Here is an 18,918-nt window from a genome sequence, read left to right as displayed (position 1 = left end):
CGAAACGAGCTTCTCATTGCAAACTGCCTTTTTCTCCTACTTCATCTCCTCTCCCAGATGTTTTGTTAGTCGTTCACTCCGATAATGCGTACGCTAAGCAGGCATCCATTTACTCTCGGCTGCCTCTTTCACATCGATTATCCATTAACGACTTCCGTGGTTCACCGCCGCGAAAGTCGCCTCACCAGCGGAATCATTGACGCTTGACATGTCTTTTTTTTTCTTCGATCCCTTGTTTTTACCGCGCGCGTCTCCCACCTTCCTACCTTACACTTCCTTATTTTTACGTTTTTATAGAAAATATTGTTCGAATGCATATTCATCCGTAGTGGCTCTCTTTGTTTTTCTTCGAGATCGCAAATACTTTTTCAACCATTAGTGGCAATGATATATGGCTTTCTCACCTGTCGTTACAGCTCTATGATATTAGTACCATCGACTTCCACTTTATCATCACCCCCTCTTAAGTACCGCCTATCTGTGCTGAAAAGTCAAGTTAAACGTTACGAAAAGCTTACTGGTGCATGTAGAGACACATTTCCAGCTTGCGTTAACTTACAAACGCGAAGAAAACGGAATATGCGGTTCTAACAGGTTTTGCACTTTGAAAACAACACATTAATTTTCCCACTTCTTCACTACCTCGTGTTAAGGTTATTACCCTATTTTTTCTTTTTTCTTCGAAAGATGAAATAACTTTGATTTGATTTCATATGTGTCCATTAAGAACGACCGTTAATATGTAACAGCTGAGCCAGTATCACTTGAGTTTACCTAAATCGAATTATCGTAAAGGTCCATATTTATTCCTTTGGTAGGAACATAGGTCTGGAGTAACCACTAAAGCCATACTTACACTACGCGGTTGTGAAAAACGCTTGCTTCGTTATCAGAGAAACGTTTGCTCTATTCATTAAAATGCAATACTTCTTGTTAGCACCTACACCTGTACGTGCTGCGCACTACTTGTTAGTAGAGCACTGCGCCCCGACCCGGGCCAAGCAGGGTAAGGCATTGTTGAATCAGGCCCGGGCCTGGCATGGACCCATGAGCTGCTGAGCTGTGGGCTCGGGTCGGGACTGGGCCTGAGTCTCGACTGTATTAGACCCGGGTCTCATATACGAGGTGTTTCGAGAATTGGGTGCAATATTGTTTGAAAATTACAAGATGGATGCAGGTGCGTGCTACCTGCATTTTCCACGGTGGGAAAAGGCATCTTCAGATGAGTAGAAATATAAATTAAGACAGTAATTAAAGAAATTAAAACAATTAACTTTTTATTAAGGGTGTGGTCGAGGTGAATGGTAGTTGCGCCGTTTGGTGCGTTGGTTTTGGATATTTCCAGGTAAATTAGCCAAGTTTCAAGGCTCCATGATGATCACCACTGGCCGCCTTTCCAAAATTTTGAAGTGGATATGACTAATGGTAGGGAGAACTTTGATTCGCCCATTTGACTCAACCGGCTGTTTCCACTGCTTTTAAAGGTAATTGTTTGATTTATATAATTACAGCCGTAAACAATGTTTTTACACATACGGAAATTCGTTCTGAAAAAGTAAAAACATTCCGGAGGTATATAGGACGCAGATACCTCTTACCTGTAATTTGTAAGTGCGAAGCATTTTTTAGCGACCTTCGGCGACACTAAGCGTATCTATCTATCTATCTATCTATCTATCTATCTATCTATCTATCTATCTATCTATCTATCTATCTATCTATCTATCTATCTATCTATCTATCTATCTATCTATCTATCTATCTATCTATCTATCTATCTATCTATCTATCTATCTATCTATCTATCTATCTATCTATCTATCTATCTATCTATCTATCTATCTATCTATCTATCTAGCCGCTTACGTCTGGGGTTTTCGTGGTCACCTTATTAGGATGGAGTGAACCAAAATCATCAATATACTTTGACGAATATGACGGGCTGGTCAAGACATGAATAATGTCACAATACCGTCACGTACGTCATCAAACACTTCCAGCTAGACAGTGGCACATAGCCACGGGCGAATATGTGCCGCTGCTATGTGGGTTTGTTCCAAAAGTGATTGACACCTAATATTGTGAGGGATAAGTGGAACGCCGGCAGCTGAAATAACTACTTATTTTGGGCGATCTTGTGACTGTCTACTGAATACACAGAGGTTGTCCGGAGCTCGCTAGTGAAAACTTGAACTTCTTCTAGCGTCTCGCTGCGCGCCGTTCCTTCAAAAAGCTGCCAGCCTTCTTTTTCCAGCGTGCGTGGTGTGTTGACAGTATCTCTGGCGGACATGCAGCTTCGTGTTTACCTTCCACATTTTCTTCCCCACCATATAGCCGCTGCTTTTTCTTTTCTGTCACCCTGCCGCGATGGTCTAGTGGTAAGGTACTCGGCTGCTGATGCGCAGGTCGCAGGATGAAATCCCGGCTGCGGCGGCTGCATTTCCAATGGAGGTCGCGAAACGTTGTAGGCCCGTGTGCTCAGATTTGGGTGCACGTTAAAGAACACTAGGTGGTCGAAATTTCCGGAGCCGTCGACTACGGCGTCTCTCATAATCATATGGTAGATTTGGGGCGTTAAACCTAACATATCGATTATCCTTTCTGTCATACATCTCCTTCTCCTACATTGTCGCGGCCGCGAGCTGCAAGGCTGCAACCACCGCAGCACTTCGCTGCCCTGTTAGCACTGAGGCTTTCGCTCGTCGGCGAATAGGCAACCCGCTCTCTACACCCGATACGCCGTGTCCGACGGAGAGCGCTGAAGAAGCCTCCGGCTGGTTCACTTTGGCGCTTCAATTGACAGTTGTTTTGGAAGCCCTGGGTACGATCTTGCTTTGTTACAGCAGGAAATTGCACGTGACACAAACCGAAGAGACGAAGAAGGGTGGTGAGGCAGAGGCTTGTTTGTTCTTGGACTGATTGACTGATTTGTGGGGTTTAACGTCCCAAAACCACCAGATGATTAAGAGAGACGCCGTAGTGGAGGGCTCCGGAAGTTTCGACCACCTGGGGTTCTTTTACGTGCACCCAAATCTGAGTACACGAGCCTACAGTGTTTCCGCTTCCATCGGAAATGTAGCCGCCGCAGCCGGAATTCGATCCCGCGACCTGCGGGTCAGCAGTCAAGTACCTTAGACCACAGCGGTGGGGCGTTCTTGGGCTGTTCGAACATAGTTTTTTCATAAATTATACCTAGAGGGAAGTGCGGTGCCACCATCTATGCGAATCACATAAGGGGCCCCTAGCGATAGGAATAACGGTATATCTGTGTGCGAGGCTTGTGTTTGCTGGTGTTGAGCGAGGCTTTGGCTCAAAACCGAATACGACTGCTTAAATAAAGCTTTTCTCTAAAACAAGACGTTTATAAGCACACCATTTCTTAGCAGAAAAGTTCATTCTTCTTTACAGCACAACCAAATCGCGAAAGAAACAGATGAGATAAAGTGGCAGAGGGAACTCTCACTTTGTCTTCTGCCTGCCAAGTTTAGTAGGCATCGGTTACTTCTTCACCTTAGTAAAATTTTACATCAACGCAGAAGGCTCGAGCATTGATTAAACACGTTTCTGTGCAATGACAAAAACAATGAATAGCTTATTAAGTGCTGTTTTAGTAAGAAATCAACCAATTTAATGTGAAGTCGGACTCGTCTTCGAGGTATACAAATTCGAGTCAAGCTCGAATCTCACATAATCCGCCATTCCCTTGCATGCAGCAGCTCACTAACGCCAGATTTCCCTCTGCGCTATTTTGTGAGGAATTCCATGTGTTCGAATGTTCGAAATATTGTGGATGTCACTGCGCTTAGCGCCAATAAAGGCTCCAAAGACATTTTCCCACAAATATACAACACTCTCAAAGATCGAAGGCCGTCACAAAACGACGACGCACCTTCAAGGAACAACGAGGAGGACGGCGACTCGCTTGCTAATGGGTGTGAGTCGCTTTCACAGCCCTATGGAAATGTAGTGGCAGTGACTGGGTGAAGAAAAGTGAAGAAAGTCACCTTTTAGTTTTGAGCGCGAAAAAACAGTGCAGGTAAGAGCCAGCTGAGGAGTCGACACGACAGCTTTGATTTATGTAACGCTGCCGATCCTGGTGTATTTTTCACAGAAGTAGCTAGAGCGCGTTTTTTTTTTAAATTTTATTCTATGGCGCAATCGATGACGTTTGCAGAAGGCATGCCACTTTTACTCAACAGCCCCAGCTCGCATGCAATTTATGTGGACTCAAACTATAAATGTCTGCCATTTTTTCCACGTCATGGGGATAATATATCTTGTTAATATATATAAGATTGTGTGGTTAGCACTCCGTACATAAGGCAGCAAATTGTGTATTACTGCAATTATCTTTTATGTTATCCTGCAATTATTTCGTAAAAGTGTTACGGGAGTAATTAACCGAAAGTATGCAGAGTATACCAGTGAAAACAGTGACATTCAAGGAACTTCCAGAACACTCATTTGAATACATCTTGTGTGAGGCAGGCATCTTAACAATAACCGCAAAAAGGACAGTGCCTCTTTTATGTTCAAGGCATGACTGGCTGAAACGAGCTGGGCCGGGCCGGGCCCAGACCTTTCGGGCCCCGGCCGGGTACGGGCCGTATTTAAAAACACGGGGTTGGACTCGGGTGGGCCGGAGCATGAAGTTTTCGTGCCGAGCCTGGCTCGGGCCGGAAAAATCGGGCCGTGCAGTGCTCTACTTGTTACATACGACATCTGTTTTACCCTATTTCTGAACCAAACGATTTGATTTCAGTTACTCTGGTGCCCCAATTAGACCGAACTTGAGCTCAGAAGGTTCAGTGAGAGTTCCAGGCAATGACGGCGCTACTAACAAGTCCTGCCCCCCCTCCCCCCCGAATGGACAATGAGAGGCACACATGCAATTTCGCAGAAGAGTACTGACATAGCTTATAAATGACCACGATACATTTTTGTTGCCAGATATCCAGGACTGGCAAAAATATTCAATCAATCAATCAATCAATTATTCAATCACATATTGGCTGGTGGCAACATTAACTCTATCGAATTGCGATCTGTGATGGGTGTGGCGCAAAACTTGTTGCATGTGTTCTCAGTTGTTTGTAATTCTGCAAAAACAAATTTTGCAAAATCCCTGTGCTCGAGCGTACACTGTCTGGACTACTTCTAGACGGCCGGGAAAGCAGAAAGAACCAAGAAGGAAGATAGGATTGAGCACAGACACGAGTAAGGGTATTGCACCCTATCCTGTCTCCCTTATACCTTCTTTCTGCGTGCGCGCGCAGCAAACCAAGATTTCAGTAGGAACGAACTAATCTGCAAAGAATTAGTGCTACATTAAACTACTTCAGCAAGAATATAGGCAGTTAGTCATGCACGCAGAGTGCATAGTACGCATTGTAATAGCACTGCAGTGTGGTATTTTTGCCGCTTTGCGTGTAATGATGCCATTCTATGGCCACAACCTAGCTTTCGCCCGACATAAAACAATCATGCTATTTCCGCATCCTGTTGTGCACGTATACAACGCTCGTCGAATATATATTTGTTGTAATAAATGTGCATTGAACGATTAAAATTGTTCTCCATGGCGACGCAAGATGCGCATCGCTCCCTGCTTACTCTAAAAATTATGTTCACTAGCATTTCTGTTTGTAACGCTCAGCTGTTCGACACGCCGAATACCAAGCCGCCTTTGCAGTACAAGGAAACAGCAAGTCAGCCTTAGTCCCGCCACCTGTCGCATCATCATGCCAACTCCAAAACGAAAGTGTGGCCTCTAAGATCGCACCGTTAGTTATCGGCGGCAACTAGAAATGTATAGCCTCTCAGAATAAAAGGACCGTGAGGTGGGCAACAAACGCCACTCATGGCTTCAGTTTTTTAATTATTTTTAATAATTTAAAACTGTTAGCTGTTTTTGGGGGGGGGGTGGGGTGGAGGGGGGTGCCATGGCAGGAGTTAGCGGAAGATAATATGTTTTAACAGGCGCGGAAGATATATTTTAACAGGTGCGCCTTCTAACAGATGGCACTGCTGATGCCTCACTTCGCATTAGGGATTGATTTTTTCCAGCGTCTATAATTTCCATGAAAGTAGAGGTGAACTTTCTTGGGCACCTTCAAGGCAAAAATTTTTGTCTGTCCGTACATTTGTCCGTTTGTTCACCCTTAACGTAACTTCAAACGGCACCAAACGATACTCCAAACGGCCGACCCTATCCGGAGTGCACACCACTATTGCTCAAATTTTAGCGTTCATACTTGTGCGATTGTCAATTAAGAAGCAATTATTGCGCATATCTCAAGCACCACAACAACACAATATTATGTATGTGTGTTTTTTTACTAGAAAATGCATAAATAAGTAATTCTAAGGACCATAGCGCTTATCACGCTGCGCTGACAATGCAAGCTTGCACGAAAAAGCAAGTGTTTGCAACACATTGCTAAGACGACACGGTGGCGGTACCTACCCATCGCCTTGCGTTCTATACCTTATCGCCTCCGAGACGGGCGTGCACGCCGCGCGCTTCGTTTTCCAAAATAACTGCCAGAAAGCGCTCATGTCTCACGTGTGACGTGACTTGATGCGCTCGTTACGCAGCGCCTCCAGAATATTATTCACCAATTTTCTTGCGCAGAACATCAAATGAACGTTTTGTTCACTCTCTCCAGACGCAAGACTATCGGGTTTCGACGCCATTTGCAATGTAACATGCAAATAACCTCGGGAAGTTGTGATGAAAACAAAAAGTTAAAGTCATATTGGTAAAAAAAATTGCAGATTGCTGCTCTTTTTTTTTTTGTTACCGTCAAATGAAAGCCCATAGCACCCAAGAGCCTAGATAACGCACTGTGGTGAATGGGCGCTCTTTGTAAAACCTACAGAAGATTTATTAGCTGCTTTCAGTTTCTACTGTACCCAAATTTCATGAAATGAAATGAGCTTCTTTTCACATGATCATGCAATATATTCCGATGTTTCCATGGCATCTACTTCTCGTTGCCGACGCGAAGCTTGACGTGATCACAACTAGCCATACTGGCGCGTGAAGTAATCAGAATTGGTTCTGTATGACCTACTGTCAGGCTAGTGTCGAAGTTACTAGGTGCACCATGCAAAAATAAACATTTGTGTCAAAATAATAGATCTCATCGGCATTTACTGGTTTCACGGCCGTCAAGGTATACAGAAGACTTGTATGACAGCGCGGTTGGACATGTTCGTACAAGCAATATTAAAGGGATAATATCATCAATGAGCAAACACAAAACAGTGTTGAAGAAATCTGCCAAACATAAGAGATAAAAAAGAATGGCACAAAGAATGGATGAAATAATGAAAAAAAGAAAGAGAGAAAAAAATGTGGGCAACGTGCTCGTCTACAGCAAACGTACAATTTACTACCGATTGCAGTAAGAATATTTTTGTTAATGACTTATTTATGTAATAGAACGCATAGACTATCGCAATACAGCGTGAAATTCTGTTTATTAAATGAGTGTTTTTGCAATGTTTTCATGTGCCGTAGAGTTCTCGTAGATATATCGAAACATGATTTGCTCAAAATGCAGCACAATTAATGTCGATGTTTTGTGGAAGCCCGATTTCACGGTGAGTAGTTATGCATGAACGACTAAATTATAATCTCGACAGCCACATGACCTAACAACCCTACTGGGGATGTTGAACGGGGTCCATACGTGCAGTGAGGTTTGTCGAATTGGTTTTGTGATATTCTGATGCAGAATATCGGTGGCTTTGACGAAGCTACACTTTTGTGGACATCAGGGCCATGCTATGACTTGTAAAACACGATCCATGGACCTCTCAAGGGAGCAGAGAGAAAACAATACTCCTCCATGTCCGCGGTACCCTGGAAAAAAAAAGTCACAGTGTGATGTAATAAGCTTGACGAATATAACTATTCCAGGGTGAGTCCCTGGCCACAATTTCGATGGCGGCGAAAATGCTCGAGGCACGTGTGCTTAGATAGATGCACGTTAAAAAACCCCAGGTGGACAAACTTTCTGGATCCTTCCACCACGGCGTCCCTCATGACCATATCGTAGTTTTGGAACGGTAAACCCTATATATTATTTGATAATGACTATATGTGCCAGGGACTTATTCCTAATATTTAGCTTTGGAGGATATGTGTTTTAACTTTCAGTGTGACTGCCACTTCTGAGCAGTGCTTTATGAAAGTTTCAGGCAGTAATTCAGACCCACACAACTACTATTAACGAACACATTGTGCAAGTGCTATACTGCGAACATGCAACAAAATCGAAAGTTGAGTTAGTTGGATATGCATGATATAACTGTCAGTTCAGCGCTTGTCCTCTCTTCCTTTCTGTTTATTCGTGCGCTTGAACTGACAGTCATACTGCGAATATGACTTCGTTACAGTGAACACAGGGCTATAAAACATACGTTGCCTTCACAAAGTACTCATGCACTCAAAGATACCGTGAACACCGAAGGAAGAGAGCAATGAACAGCGATCTCGTGATCATTGCATATATCATTCACAAAACTAGACCGTTTTACACCGAACCCCTTCCACTTCCCCGATTCGGGGCATTGCCACGTCGGCTCGGGCACGGTGTGCGTGCCCGTCGCAGCGTGGGCTCCTTAGAGTGCTTGAAGCTCACGATGACGATTCGTACTTTTGAAGGAAGAATAAAGGGTGGAACGCAAGCCTTGTTTTGGAATAATTAGCGCCTTTATTTTTTTTTTTTTTTTGGCATGGCCGGGAGGGAATCGTAGACCCCCGTCGTATGCTCAAATGTTGTACGCTCAAACACATACGCACACATGCGCACACACACACACGGTATGGGCAGTCAGGAGTATGGTGAGCTATTTTGACAATTCAGAAAGTGCTCACTAAATAATTTTAGAAACGTGCCGCTATCTTGGTGTGCTCACTGGTGCACGCTATAATAATTGTAGCAACACAATTATTTCGAGTGAAAGATCATCTACTTCTGACACATACGATAACAGCTTGACAGCACACTTCACAGAAAAACGGTTTTGAGTCTTGTGGGTCGATAAGTACGCGGAATGGGCACCGGTGGGTGCCAAAGCGAGCCAAAACTGTAGGGGCACTGAAAACTGCCTCGAAGGCGCGAATGCGACGAAAGTGTTGCTGACGTACTTAAATTCTAGTGGTCTGTGCGAATGCCTGTTGACTTGATGTGTTGGCTCAAGTGTGCGTTATGCTGTCAATATCTCTCTTTTTGTTCTTTATTCCTTCGCCCAGTGCCAGGTAGCAAACTGGACATGCGTTCTGATACTTTTCTGTACGTTCTGGTTTCCCTCTCTACAATCTCCATATAAAATTCGTCGTCAGCGAAAGCTTGCCGCGAGTTTCCTCACCACCTGCGATGCTCCAAGCTCGAGTCAATACCACTGAACAAGCATGGCTACAGTGTACTTGAGTTGGAGCAGTGCCAGCCTTGTGCCGACGCGGGGCCCAATTCTGAAAGGCACGTGTGCGCACTTGTTCGGCGCCCACGAGTTTTCCGGAGAGGACCTGAAAAGTGCCGAATCCCCTTTTAGTGGAAGCAATTCTGTCTTGTTTTAACTAGAAGTTGTCCTGGAATGAGGGCAAAGTGTGCTTAGCTAATTAGCCCGTTCTCCAGTGCCACTTCCGAATAGGCAATTTGCCTGCTCGGAGTTCTCGTCAACACGTTCTTTTCGATAAAGAAGCAGGCACGCTTTGGATACAAAGAAAGAAAGGAAACACGCAGGGTCGTTGGAAGGTTTTAACAGTGCCGCGTCTCGCCTTTTGGCGTTTTCGCAGTCGAGTCCTTGTTTTCTGAACGTAGAGCGTTAGTTGCACACACACAACGTGTGAGAGAGAGAAAGACCACAGGCGAGAGTGATATGTAGCTGCGGTGTATTTCTGAGGCACTGCGCCGTGCTCCCTACCGGGCTGCAGAAATTAGGTGCCTTCTTCCTTTTCTAACCACTACAATCACCAATTCCTATTGAGCATGACGTCACCGCCCTGATTACGGCTTCGAAAGCCGTATGTATGAGTCGCACGCTTACCTTTCGGTATCAAGTTCTTCCGGACTGGACCAGAAACGTGAGTCCGTGTGAAGATGGTACTGCGCAATCATGAAGCATGTACTGGCTTTGAATTTTGTACCCTCTTCCATCGTGATGGATCTGAAGCACCGAATTAGTTAATAGGGATCGCGGGATATATTGTTCACAAAACTAAGACCCTATTGCTTGAACTAAACATACAGCTCGACAAAGACAACTGGAAGTTATTTTTGAATAATTGAGGTGGCTGCGATGAAATATTGGTAGTTAACAAGTGCACGAAAGACGAGTAACCAGCTATCTCGAGAGAGCGTCTCGTGCAGCGCAAAGCCAGTTTACAGTGCCTACTTGCGTGTTATCACAGGGGCAGCCTATCCGTTACGCGGGAATCTTGTTTTCTGGCCTGTGAAAAGCAAAGTCATTGCCTACTCCGGCTGCCAGGTGGCTATGATATCATGCTCTCAAGCTACCCTATACTTGTCGTTTTTGTGACTCCTCGGCATCACTTCTTTGTTGGTATTGAACCAATTGTGTTCTTTGGGGTGTTCCTTTGGACTACTTCGTCTATGTACGGGACCTAGCAAGCCAGTTCCCACGCAAGCTACATGAATTGCATGTCCGTATGAACCGGGTCTCCGTTGAAATAACTTGAAGCTGAAGCTACGAGCGGGATGACAGAGCCTGTAATTTCGTATTAGCACTCCTCAGTCTCCAAAAGCGAACAAACTGTGATACCTCTCTTTATCCAATGCTGCGATGTGGGATCATGCAGCTTGGTCGCATATAGCATCGTCACTCATTTTGCAGGCAGTGACCACAGTAAAAATGTCGACAGTTTGTTTCTTAACGACATACCTTCGTCATAACAATCAGTGCTTGAAAGGCGACATGATCTGTGTTCGCACAGAAAATCAGTGAAGGCCTTATTGAACTTTTTGCGTGGTACTAGCCTATTGTATAGCACCCCAGCTCACATTTTTTTTTTTTCGCGCGTCTATTTCGCTCTTAGTTTTCTTTCCCATTTTTCTTCCTCATTCTTTCTTCCCTTAGTGCAGAATAGCAAGCCGGATGTTCCAATTTCCGGTTAACCTCCTGGCCTTTCCCTCGTTTTATTCTCTCTCTCTCGCTCGACAGTCTGTTTTATGATGGCGGATCTGTGATCTCGTTTCATTAGAAATAAATGTGTGGTATTTATATGAGCGACATTTAAATGTGTGACGATCAAGTGTGGGACAACCACATTATTTTAGCGATAGCTTTACAACGGCTTCATAATCAAACCTGAATGACGAGAGTGTCATTACGACCAATTTAGAAACAATGAATAAAACCTTTAGAACGGGACGATGTTTTCGTGATGGAGATCGCATGGCTAGAGTGGTATGGCCAAGATAAGATAACAACGATATGGTAGCGATTCAATAAAATTATCACGAGCCATACTAGTAAAGGCTGGCACTGAAATAAGCATATATCGAAGCATATATCGTCAGGTACACCAGCGAAAAATACTATGAAAGTGAATAATCTACACACGTTAGATTAATTTGATTGATTGATTGATTTGTGGGCTTTAACGTCATAAAACTACCATATGATTATGAGAGACGCCATAGTGGAAGGCTCCAGACATTTCTACCACCTGAGGTTCTTTAACATGCACCCAAATCTGAGCACACAGGCCTACAGCATTTCCGCCTCCATCGGAAATGCAGCCGCCGCAGCAGGGATTGGATCTTACGACAGGCGGGTTAACATCCGAGTACCTTAGCCACGAGACCACCGCGGCGGGTCTACGAACGTTAGAGCCAGTGGGAAGCGTCAAAGCGTTTTCTTCGATTACTTGACTGAGGTAGTTCAGTTACTACCTCGTATTCTAGCGACCCTTGTGAGAAGAAGGTTGCATCAGAAAAGGCTTTAATTCTTTACGTTTGCGGAGAGCAAGTCGAGCGAAGTGGGAGAGAGAACAGTCATGTGTAAAGTAAAAAAAAAAAGACACGAATTTTTGTGCAAAAGTATGCAAGTATAAGATTTCGCTATGTCGTTATGGACTTGTCTGTAAATTTCAAAATTGCAGTGACATCACTCACCGAAACAGAGATGATGTCGGACACTTCTTTTCTGACTTTACCGTGCCAAAACAAAGTAGACGTAGCTTAGAGAAGTAGCCATTGTTTCAAACCTGAAAGCCTTTTCCCGCATTAAAATTTATCGTGCGTAAAGTCTACGCTCGATAATAATAATAATAATATTAATAATAATAATAATAATAATAATAATAATAATAATAATAATAATAATAATAATAATAATAATAATAATAATAATAATAATAATAATAATAATATAGTAATAATAATAATAATAATAGTAATAATAATACATGTAGTTGTATAAACAGAGAACGCCTGAGCCAAGAATTTCCCTGAGCAGGTGCGTATTCCGAAAAAGCAGGTAAATTATTTTACTAATTTATTTGTTTTCATTATGACAAGATAATTTGCTACGCGTAAAGAATGAGGTGCTAGTAATGAAGCTTTATGCTTGCCTGCAGCGATAAAGGCTATGTGACATCGAAACAGAGCTAATAGACGCTATAGACATGCGAAGGTTATATGCAGAATTGCACGAAATGTTACACTCAATAAAAAAATGGCAATAAGGCGCAAATGTTCTTTTTACATGTAAAATGCACAGATCATGAGAATGCAAGAAACATTGATCGTCGTGCCCTGAAACAAATAACGTAACAGCATTAACAACCACTTCTTGCGTAGTCAGCGGCCGTATTTCAATTCCACCTACACAAAGAGCAAAAAAAAGGCTAACATGAACATGGTGAAAGGACGAATTCCCAAAACAACCTCCGTTTTGTAGCACAAAGCGACAAGCAAGTGTTTGCTACCTTAGGTTGCTTATTAGCTGAAAAGTTTGGCCTGGTCCTATCGGTTCGAACCCGAGACTACGGCTTCGATGGGCAGTCCCTCTACTAAGTGAACTAACAAGGTTGATTGATTGGTTGAGTGAGGCTTTACTCAAGACAATTAGTAATTGTCTTCGGAGACGTAACGAAAGGCCGGGAAGTGGCTTGAGGGGGCTGCGTCACTCGGACTGCAGCACGGATCCCTCTCATTTGCAAGTCGCACAACTGCAAATAGCTGAGATTCAAGCAATTCACCGCGCGAGGGCAAACTAAACGACATCTCCATGCATATTGACATGAATATTGAAATTTAGTCACCACTACAGAATCCCGAGAGATGGTGGAACAATTTATTACCGAAGGCTTCTTCTTGAACTAAAAAGGTTTGCTCTTCGAACATTCCGTACGGATTTTCGTATGTGCGTGCTATAGACTGGTGGCTGTAAATGTTATTTCCCACAGCGTTTTCGCCACATAATCACATTCCTCAGAAGTCGTTTGCAATTTGAGCATCAGCAGAAGCATCGTATAGTGGCGCGAACTCGACACAAAGACAAAATGAGGCACGAGGAAGGTACGCATTTCTGACGTTCTGTCGCTGCAACCAGTTGCTTCTAATGATCGACCGATAGGCCCATTTGGCAATTCTCGATGAGCATCAGTGTCCTAGAAAACTAAGTTTTCGAGAGTTATCTGCGGCGAGTGTTCATAATGACGAGGGTTGGAACAATATTAGCCAGAATAACTTTTTACCTTTATTTATTTAATACATACTGCAGACCAGATTGCGGACCTTGCAGGAAGGGCATACATAATTGTAAACTCGAATAAACATATGTAGATACAAAAAAGTATACACATACGTTCATACAATTATATATATATATATATATATATATATATATATATATATATATATATATATATATATATATATATATATATATATATATATATATATATATATATATATATATATATATATATATATATATATATATATATATATATATATATATATATATTGAAGCCAATGGTTATAAAGTATGCAGAAAGATACATATCAAGCAGATCTTCACAGGTTCCAAGGTGCCGAAGGAGCATTCCATTCTGAAATGGTCCATGGGAAAAAGGAAAACCTGTACGTGTCTGCTCAGGCATAGATGGGTGTTAGTGCATTAGAGCGATTGTGCTGTGTTTGTCTTAAGGAAGGAGAGCGTACATAAATTGAAGGGTCAAGGTTGAGTTTGTGGTTAATTAGTTTATGTGAAAATTCCAAGTGGTACTTCTGTCTTTATAGTTGAAGAGAAGGAATGTCATTAGCCAACATTAGTTGGGACGGGGAGTCCGAATGTTTGTATTCATTAAAAATGAAACGAACCGCTTTTCTTTGTATTCTCTCGAGTGTGTTTATATTGAGTGCTGAAGGGCGGGCAGAAGGGAGGGCAGAAGGGCCAAGTGCTCGTCGGAGACAAGGGAGGTACGTCGAATAATAGTGTGCATGGCTATGCTATGCTAGGAGCTGGTTGGCACATTCCTGCTTTATGCAATGCATACCCGATTTTGTGCAGACGATCCTGGCGTTAAACCAAGATTAAAGATAATCGTGGTAATAGAACGAAATCATTGTTATTATTTAGTTTAAGTAAAGAAAACAAACTGATGATGATGATGATAATGATCATGCAGTTTTGTTCCGGAAGTGATCAGCAGCAGCTAGAGCATTATTACAGCCTCGCTGTCCGAAGGTTTTCACGACGGGGAAGTGACTTCTTTTTTAGAAAATAAATATCAAAGACGGAAATTAAGGGGAAGTAAAATCGCCGTTAAGCTCGGATGTGCTGGAGGACATCGTCGGCTCTTCTGTGAACTCCTCGTCAAGAAGGTTCTGCAGCATGTCCGCCCTTCTGTACTACTCTTGAGAAATGATAGGGATTCCTCTGAGCATTTCACAACAGCAGCAAAACTGCAAATGCTATCATGTTTGTTTCGCTCATTTAGACTCCACAGCCCAAATTGCCAGAAGGGTCGCGATGATTACATAAGATAAATTCTGAAAAACAAGATCATGTCGAATATGTCAAACATAACAAGTATCTCCATAAAATAGTAAGAGCTTTGCAAGTACGTGTAGAAGTGTGGTTCAGCCCCGCCGCGGTAGTCTAGTGGCTAAGGTACTCGGCTGCTGACCCACAGGGCGCGGGTTCGAATCCCGGCTGCTGCGGCTGCATTTCCGATGGAGGCGGAAATTTTGTAGGCCCGTGTGCTCAGATTTGGGTGCACGTTAAAGAACCCCAGGTGGTCTAAATTTCCGGAGCCCTCCACTAGGCGTCTCTCATAACCATATAGTGGTTTTGGGACGTTAAACCCAACATATCAATCAATCAGAAGTGTGGTTCAGTAAACCTCGTAGCTGGGCGAGTTGGTTCATAATTCTGGGTGACCTGGTGTACGCAAATGTAGACGAATGACAACAGAAAAGAATAGACAGGAACAAGCACGTAGAAATTGTTTTTAAAATAGGATATTGAGCTTTAATAGGTTAATATGGCAGCAGAGTTTCTTGATAGATTTTGAAATGTCTTTATATTAGTAAACGAGTGCAAGCAAATATCGCTAATTTTCTCAGATTAAGCCCGGATAAATGTGAAAAAAGATCATTCGGGGAGTGTCTTACTTTACAACAATTATAAGGTATCGCATTTTTGTAAAACTTGAATTAATTTTGCACAAATACGTAAATACCACAAAGCTTGATATTTACGTGCCTTAGTTTCTAAATTTCTTGAGAGAGGACAAGTTTCGCATCACATTTGCATCCACAATGATCTGAACGCGCAGTGAAAATGGTAAAGACTGGCAGGAATATCAGGAGCACTTGCATTGATACACTATTTTCTTTAAACCAGTCTCTACAGGAGATTACTGCGTCTATGCCATTCCACCTTAATAGGTGACTTGGATAGTAACTTATTGTTACATTCCTGACTTGTATAATACCGTTTTATTACATTCCTAACGTAAAAAGTTCTGCCAAAACAGTGCATCACAAGCAGCTGTGAAATTTTAATCGTTTACGACGCTGAGTTCGAAGTATAAATATGCTGTCAACTTGTGGCAACTGACAGCAACTTCTTCGTTTAACTTTTACACTTAAAAAAAAACTTTTTATGCACCCACGCTGGTATGCAGTTCTAGGTCATGCTGTAATTTTTACACACTGAACAACTCATGCATGTGGCTCCCACATACATTTTCTTTTTTTTCTTTTTTCTGGGGAAGCGCTCACCATGCAATCATTAATCACGTTGTCACGCTCCTCTGCAGAGTGCAGACCAAGAAAGTCAGAACAGGCTTAATATATTTTGTTGTTTAACAGCGCCTGAGAATTTAGAGGAAGTTCTTGGGCCTAAAACCTCAGTTAAGAAAGAGGAAGCACTCTTTACGAGATGAGAAAACTTTTACAAGTAGCCGAGAACGAGACGGGAAAAACACTAGACGAAGCGGTGAGTTCTCGGCGCCAACAGAATTCGATTCAATTAGCTTCCGCGTACAGCAGGCGAGTGCTCTACCAGTGTTCCGAATAACCCGGTTTGTTTAATTAACCCAGTTCGTGCAATTGCCATGAAAGGTGGATACTATACCGAAAACTCTTGTCTGCTGATTTGAACTATTTTCTCTGTTTCATCCGGCAGCACCCCAAGGCCGAATGAGGTAGTAGAAAGGTTTCATGAGCAAGTCGAACATAGTGGTCCTCTCTGCAAAAAAAAAAAAGAAAGAAAATGAGATTGAGAGAAAAATAGATGTATGTTTCCCGAAGCACTGCTTCCCGTCAATTGCTTTTATCGTATTTGTCAGCCTCATTATCAATTTCTAGGCATGTGTGAATATTCGAAGATTTCACACAATGCTCGAATCAAATTGAATAGTGCATGTGGAATTCTTTCCCTGTTTCGATTAAGGTTACATTACCATTCCAGGGCTGCTTTGGAAATGGTTGCCTGAGTATTTCAGAACTATTCGCATAGTCTCTAAACAATAATTGTATTCGATTAAATTACTCATCACTATTCAATTCGTATTTCATTCGGCTCATTATTTCGCTATTTGCACGCCTCTGTCAACTTCTGTGACAGCACGAACATTTATGTGCAGTGTCCTCCACCATTGAGGTGAACGCGGTTCAGCCTGGCCGTGCTTGACAAAGCACCATTTCATCCGGTGCGGCCGTGCATCGAATCGAAGTTGTGTAGACATGCACGCCATGGACCTGGGGAGCTATTCTGGACATTGTCGAGGTCCGCCATGTTGTCGGATCCCGGCATCAATCGATGCTAATTAACCAAGTGAGGTGCTACGACCTCTATGATTGGCTTAAAATGCCACCATTACGAAATTGACAATATGGCGGAATTATACAGTGTCCAGGATAGCATCCACGGTGGCTTTAGCGCTGTACCAGACGACATGAAGTCACGTGTCCCGAACCGCGCGCATGCGTCGTATACGCGTGGATGCGCGGTCGCGCCGTGTGCACTGGAGCTTCGAGTACGACCACGTCGAGCGCGTGAAAGCGCGAAGAGACCCGGACCGGGATGTCTGGCTGCATCGAACGTCTTCGTGCGACTGAACGAGCCAGCAGCCGTGGCTGTTGCTCGTGCCGGCCACGCCTCGTCTGCCTCCTTGGCACGCTCCCACGGCTACAGAATGTTAAGTGCGGCCTGCTTCGAGAAGGTATATCTTCTGTACAGGACGCCCAATGATGCAGTAGGACGCCAACCTCAGGCAGCACGCTCGGGTGGTGTTGTTGCGACCGAGGAGCAGTTCGGTACCGCGAGCCATTTATCACATTGTTGGCGGTGAGTTGCCGTGCACGAGGACGACGACGCTCACCTGAAATACCGGTGGTGCCTTCAACGCAGTGCCCGTGGCTGTTACTCGTGTCCGTGCCCCTTCGTGCTCCTTTATTTTGAACGACATGTTCAGTTTACTTGAGCGTCCGCAAGAACTCTTTAGATGCAAGGTCTCATTGAAAATGACTGACAATCTGTATCCGCACAGTTCCTCTAGATGCCCAGCTAAAACTGTGTGGACGGCACTGAACGTCACTTACTTGTACCAGTTATTTCCACTGGCAGCGAGATAAAACACAGAGAAACAGTCTGGGTGACTGGTGTAGACTTCAGGTAAATTGAATGTACTGCGTGCTGAATGCCATTCATTTCGGTCAAGTAAGCGTATAGATGAGTTTCCCGTACCCAGTCAGTCCACTAATTGCAGTAGTGCTGTTCGTTCGACAGATCTAGTCTTTTCAGAACCAGCGATGTAATATATTTTAGTGGCACTATGAACAAGTGACACTCTTGTCTCGCTTCCCAACACTTCTGGTGGAACACTTACTTCCTATTTCGGAATATTCAAAGTGTTCGTTTTTTAAGAATTGCATGAAATTGGCGGTTTTGGTTGAAGCGAAACCGAGTTATATGTTATGGCCTCAAGTAGGATATACAACTCTGAGAGGCATTGGATAATACAGGAGCGTAATCTTAGTTAACAAAAAGGCCATGAGGTGTCAGGGTATTAGTTTAACCAGTTTATTGAAAGAGCAGACCTTCTTCTGGTAAGCAGCTGAAGTCGTTGCATTGCCTGTTGGACCATATCCAAACCACGCGCATTTTTCAACGTGTTCTCCTAGACACGTTTTGGCAGTGTGACGAAACGCAAATTTAACCCAAGAAATACGCCATGGTACGGGAACGCCGACTTACGAGCCCCACTCTCAGACACCTAAGTTGAGAGTTGAAGCCACCCCGTTATTCTAACGCGGTATCGTTAAAGAGCTCGTTTCGCAGAAATTCTGGTGTCAAAAAAAAATAATAATGACTCGTGTTGCAATCGTGACTCCGTTACAATTGAGTTAGCTCCCTGCTCCTTTT

The 18,918-nt window shown here is 43.3% G+C and overlaps 1 protein-coding gene across 2 annotated transcripts in view; it reads right to left on the bottom strand.

The window, feature by feature from the left end:
- The window catches only part of LOC119186850 (uncharacterized), a 139,987-nt gene that overhangs the window by 112,046 nt on the left and 9,023 nt on the right, over positions 1-18,918 (bottom strand). For both annotated transcript variants that reach the window (XM_075881881.1, XM_075881888.1), the window contains one exon: positions 16,627-16,740. The gene's annotated coding sequence lies outside the window, so the exon portion shown is untranslated. The remainder of the gene's footprint in view (positions 1-16,626; positions 16,741-18,918) is intronic.

The sequence above is a fragment of the Rhipicephalus microplus genome, chromosome 2 (genome assembly GCF_043290135.1).
Source record: "Rhipicephalus microplus isolate Deutch F79 chromosome 2, USDA_Rmic, whole genome shotgun sequence".
Classification (NCBI taxonomy): domain Eukaryota; kingdom Metazoa; phylum Arthropoda; class Arachnida; order Ixodida; family Ixodidae; genus Rhipicephalus; species Rhipicephalus microplus.
The sequence above is the reverse complement of the archived record's forward strand: the minus strand, read 5'-3'. Positions and strand labels throughout refer to the sequence as shown.